Below are 6,342 nucleotides of genomic sequence, written 5' to 3'. Positions count from 1 at the left end.
CAAGACAGATTTCTATACCCTATTGCCTATATATCTTATTTCCCAGTTGCATGTAAAAACAATTTTTAACACTTGTTTTTAAAACTTTGAGTTCCAAATTCTCTCCCTTCTTCCCTCCCCACCCACCCTCATACAGAAGGCAAGCATTTCAATATAAGTTATACATGTGTCATTATGCAAAACACTTCCATAATAATCATGTTGTGAAAAATGAACTATATTTCCCTCCATCCTATTCCACCCTCCATTTATTGTATTTTCTCCTTTGATCTTGTCCCTTTGCAAAAGTGTTTGCTTCTGAATACTCCCTCCCCCAAACTTCCCTCCCATTCCCCCCATCTTATCCCCTGCCTTCCCACTTTCATGTAGGGTAAGATACCCAGTTGAGTATGTATGTTATTCCTTCCTTGAGCCAAATCAGATGAGGTAAGGTTCACTCATTCTCTTTCACCTCCCCCCTCTTCCCTTCCCTTATAACAGTTTTTTCTTGCCTCTTTTATGGGAGATAGTTTACCCCATTCTATCTCTCCCTTTCTACTTCTCTTAATATATTCCTTTCTCACCCCTTAATTTTATTTTTTGGATATCATCCCTTCATGTTCAACTTACCCTGGGCTCTCTGTCTATTGATATGTATATTCGCTTCAACTACCCTAATAGTGAGAAAGGTCTCATGAGTTACAAATATCATCTTTCCATGTAAGTATATAAACAGTTCAGCATAAAGAAGTCCCTTATGATTTCTCTTTCCTGTTTACTCTTTCATGCTTCTCTTGATTCTTGTATTTGAAAGTCAAATTTTCTATTCAGCTCTGGTCTTTTCATCAAGAATGCTTAAAAGTCCTCTATCTCATTGAATATCCGGTTTTTTCCCTGAAGTATCATACTCAGTTTTGCTGGGTAGGTAATTTTTGGTTTTAATCCTAGTTCCTTTGACCTCTGGAATATCTATTCCCAGCCCTTTGATAACTTAATGTAGAAGCTGCTGGATCTTGTGTTATCCTGATTCTGTTTCCACAATACTCAAATTGTTTCTTTCTGGATGATTGCAATATTTTCTCTTTGACCTGGGAACTCTGGAATTTGGCTACAATATTCCTAGGAGTTTTCCTTTTCAGATCTCTTTCAGGAGGTGATCAGTGGATTCTTTCAATTTCTATTTTACCCTCTGGCTCTAGAATATCAGGGCAGTTTTCCTTGATAATTTCTTGAAAGATGATGTCTAGGCTCTTTTTTTGATCATGGCTTTCAGGTAGTCCAATAATTTTTAAATTATCTCTCCTGCATCTATTTTCCAGGTCAGTGGTTTTTCCAATGAGATATTTCACATTGTCTTCTATTTTTTGTTCTTTTGATTCTGTTTTATAATTTCTTGGTTTGTCATAAAATCATTAGCTTCCATTTGCTGCATTCTAATTTTTAAGGAATTATTTTCTTCAGTGAGATTTTGGACTTCTTCTCAATTTGGCCAATTGTGCTTTTTAAGGCAATCTTCTCCTCATTGGCTTTTTGGACCTCTTTTGCCATTTGGGTTAGTCTATTTTTTAAGCTGTTGTTTTCTTCAGTATTTGGGCAAGCTGTTGACTTGTTTTTCATGATTTACTTACATCACTCTCATTTTTTCCCAATTTTTCCTCTACTTCTCTTACTTGACTTTCAAAATCCTTTTGGAGGTCTTCTGTTGCCTGGGACGAATTCATATTTTTCTCGGAGGCTTCGGATGTAGGAGCTTTGACTTTGTTGTCTTCTTTTGGTTGTATGTTTTGATCCTCTTTGTCACCAAAGTAAGGTTTTATAGTCTGAGTGTTTGTACACTCTGCTCATTTTCCTAGCAATTACTTGACTTTGAGCTTTTGTCAAGGTATGACTTTGCTTTCAGGTGGAGAGTGCTCTGTCCCAAGCTTCAGGGATTTTGTGCAACTGTTTCCAGAGCTATTTCTAGGCACCTATTAATTATCAGTCCTTCTGAGGTGGCATGATCCAAGGAGAGGTGTTTACCCCTCTCCTGGCCTGTGTGCTGGTCTGTGACTGACCTCAAGCACTCTTCTCTACTCTGGAGCTGTGAGGAGGATTCTCTCTCCACAGCCACCACAAACTCTGCCGCAGTAGCACTCCTCCTCACCCCAGGACTGCAACTCAGATGCAAGCAGGGCAAAGCAAGAGAATCCTGCCTCAGTATCAGCAAAGAGAGTCCTGCACTCCCACTCTGATCAGACACTTGATCCCCCCCCACTGTCCATGGGCCTGGAACTCTGGAAACAGCCACTGCCTCTGCCACGCTGGGGCTGTGGTTGGATCAAACTCTTCTCTCACTACATCTGACAGAGTTTTCCCACTGACCTTTTTTGATGTCTTTGGCGTTTGTGGGTTGAGAAGTCTGGAATCTGTCGCAGCTGCCAGTGATTCAGTGCCCTGAAGCCTGCACTGTTCTGTGTGTTCCTGCTAGTCTGTCTGGCATGGCCCATGCTGCCCTGCACTCCACTCCTGGCAGGGTGAAGTATACCCTTCTCATCAACCTTCCAGACTGTCTTGGGCTGGAGACTTGTTTCACTCTGTCATTTTGTGAGTTCTGTACCTAAAGAATGTGTTTACAATTGTTTTTACATGTATTTGGAGGGATCTGGGGGAGAGCTCAAGCAAGTCCCTGGTTTTCTTCTGCAATCTTGGCTCTGTCCCAATTAACTGTTAATTTTATTGTTATCATGATTATTGTTATGTCCCTGATGGAATGGGTGGAGGGACAGGCTTTAAACCTGAGTACCTATCTCTACTCTCAGGTCTCTGCCCTCCCCCCCACTCTGTAGAGTGCTTACTTTACTCAATTTTCTAGACCCTAGTCCAAAGGGAAGTTTATTTCTGAAAATAAATTGATCCAATCAAATCATATCAAGACTCAAATAATCAATGGAAATACTAGTACATAAAAATGAGAAATTAGTTTCTAAAGAAATGCCTCATTTCAGAACTTGCTAAGTTGTCAAGGCTTATTTCTTGTGTACCCTCTACTGAATGGTAGCCTAATCCATTCTATCTGTTCTGTGTTTTGCTAATCAATAAATCATCAAGCATTGACTGAGTTCCTAGTTTATTCCAGGCACTATTCTGGAAATTAAGTACACAAGGACAGAAAAATGAAACCATTTCTACTCTAAAAGAATCTATTACGCAACAGGATGTACCATGCCCAAGCCATATTCCAGTCATGAGTCCCATCCCACCATTTCTGATATCTTTTAGATCAAATTTCCCTCTTTACAATGAATTTTTTCTATTTTTTCTGGATTGTTAGAAATAGTGTTCATTCATTTTTGACATTAGAGTCCCTGAGCTTTATTGCTTCTTCCTGTCTTGGAATATTAAGGGTTTTCTTAGTCAACAAAAAGAACAAGGAAAGAAAAGTAGAGATTCTGATCTAAGAGGACCTCTGCTTCTCTGTGTCTCTGTGGCTTTCCTCTTTCTTAAAGTCCAATTTGGGAACCCAGTAGATTTCCTATTCTACATCAATTCATAGAGGCATCCCAAGTTTCTCTGGAACCATCCATTTCAGCATTTCTAACAGCATAATAATACTCCATTACATTCACATACCATAATTTGTTCAGCCAATCCCTCATTGATGGTCACCCCCTTAGTATCTAGTTCTTTGCTACAATAAAAAGAACTGCTACAAGTTTTATGTACAAGGATTCTTTTCCTCTTTCTTTTATCTCTTTGATGATTTAGACCAGGTAGGGGTATGGCTGGGTCAAAGGATATCCCCAGTTAATAACTTTCAGACATGGTTCCACATTGCTTTCCAGCATTGTCATAACCACAATTCCCAGGTCAATCTAAAGTGCACTATGATTCCAGACACCATATTGCAAGATGACATTGACAAACTGGGGTCAAACTTTGATAGCAGGAGACATTCTGGATTAGGAGAAGAATAAGGAGAGTGCTGCAATCCTTACCACATAAGTGGCAGTGGTGATTTTTGGTGAGGACAAGAGCAGACATAGAAGGACAGATGAGAGTAGCCTTCAAACATTTGAAGGGTGGTCATGCGGAAGATGAACTTAATATGTTCAGCTTGGACTCTGAGGCTTGAATTATTTGTTCTCCACAGCTCTGTTCTCTGTTGTCTCCTGTGACTCCCTCATTTCAACACTCATCTGATTCATAGTCAGAAACCCATTTTAATTCTTCCTTCTTGTCTATCATACTCACCACACACTATCCCCTAGCCCAGGCTAGAACAACGATTTCAAAGATTCTGCTTCTTTAAGCAAAAAAAAAAAATGAATTAACTGCAATTGTGATAGGGAAACTGCTTTCAAAGCTCCCTCACTATCATGTTGCTCAGATTTATTAAAGTCTCAAGAGCTTTAGAAGAGACTGAAAAGAGTGATGACATTTGTTCCGTTTTCAACCAGCAATGACTCATGGCCTGGTCTCCCTCTGGTTTCTTTATTGCCCTTTTAAATATGCATGCTTCCTTCTTCTGTTTTTCTAGATAGAGAAGTACAATATGTAAATGAAATGTATGTAAAGTTCTGGATTTTTCTCACTGTCACAGAAGCCTCAAAACTACCGTCCCAAAAATTGAAGCTTAAAAACAGTACCAGTTGGTGAACTCTAAGATAATTTCTGAGTCTCTCATCTCTGTACAGTTCTGTGAGACTGAAAACCCTGGCAGACCAGAACTACAAATACACTTTCTAAAAGAGTTTCTATTTGATAATATTTCCTGTGACTAGGAACATATCAGCATAGGCCCAGGCATGAGAAATCAGATAGGGTTAAGAAAGTGGACTGTGGCTTGTTCAGTGGCAGATATGATAATGACACACTAATGATGTGATAAGCACAATTCCAGCTTTCTTTCATGAAGTACTTTAAGACTGAAAAAATGCTTTCATACCAGTTATTCCCTTTGATCTAATGACAGAGAGCTATTTATCATGAGACTCCATTCCCAGCAAACCCTCTGCCCCTTTGGTGTCTGGTCCCCAGGAAAGAACATCAACCAGACAATTAATTTCTCCTGGACTTCAACTGGCTTCTCTCCCAGAGACCACCCTGAAGTAGTTTAAAAATGGAGTGAGCTCTCTACTCTATGGACCCATATTTTCCCTCAGGGAGACAATGTTTCCTAGAACCTCACCAGCATTGTGCAGGTGCTACTCACAGCCTGTAATGTTCACTCTGAGGTTATCTGTGAATTTTATCACTGTCATTTCAGCCTCTTTTGCCTGGAAAAAGGAAGTTTTCTGATGTTATCAGAGGTCAGGAAAGTGAGTCATGGCCAGAAACTATCCCTCAATGGACAATAGTGGCAAAGAGGAGGAGGAGATGAAGGAGGAAGGGGAGGAGATGAAGGAGAGGAAGAGGACCAGGCGAAGATGAAGATGAGGAGGAAGAAAAGAGGAGGAGGGTGCTCAGAGTACTTAGAATTTAATAGCAATTTAGAGGTTATCTAGTCCAACTTCCTTATTTTGCAGAAATTGAATTTATGTTTACTGTGTGAAACAGGCAGTAAACAGCTAGGATTTGATATAAAGTCTGGGTTCAAATTCTAGACCTCTCACTTCTCAAGGGCATATGATTTATGGTAAGTCATTTCACCTTTCTGAGCCTCAGTTTCTCCAAGTTGAGAGGTAAAAGGGAGAGTGTTGGAAGGAAGTCTTCCTTTCTCCTCATCATTTCTGTTTATGATATAGGTTTTGGGAGCAAACTATATTCTTTACCTTTTGGACCTAGCAGGAAAAAGAAGTCAGGAAAGAAAAAGGTTAATATTTTGACCAGGTTCAAAGATGTAACCTATTCAAGCTAGGCATCCAATCACAGTAAACTACTCTCACCCACATGGTAGGAAGGCACAGGGAAGCTGAGGACTTTCATGTTAGCCTATCTAGTTACATTCAGGGCAAAAAGCACTATATCGGTGGAATAGTCATGCCAGAGGGAGGACCACTCCTGTGGCCTCTTGGGCAGGGCTTTTGTGTTTAAGGTACCAGAAAGCTGAGACAACATCTCTAGGCTTAATCCCCTGAGCTAATTAAGTTTGAGGACAATATCAGACCTTCTAAAAAACAATTGAACCCAGCTATCCCCATGGAAGATAGCATTACTACCATAGTGCTTCATCAAACTTAACAGAATTGGTTTCCTAAGTATCATCTACTAAAGGATAAATACTGGATTTACAAGAGAGGGTGAGGCAGTAGATGGAGAAGTAATGGAAAGCCTCTCAGCTTTTGTGTCTCTGAGTCCAGGAGATGCCCTCTGGCTACTGCAAAACATCTCCTCCACTCTAGGGCTCTGGGTACCATCTCTCCCCATTTCTCTTTACTATACAGT

Source organism: Trichosurus vulpecula, chromosome 3, assembly GCF_011100635.1.
Source record: "Trichosurus vulpecula isolate mTriVul1 chromosome 3, mTriVul1.pri, whole genome shotgun sequence".
NCBI lineage: Eukaryota > Metazoa > Chordata > Mammalia > Diprotodontia > Phalangeridae > Trichosurus > Trichosurus vulpecula.
This window is presented reverse-complemented; position numbering follows the sequence as displayed.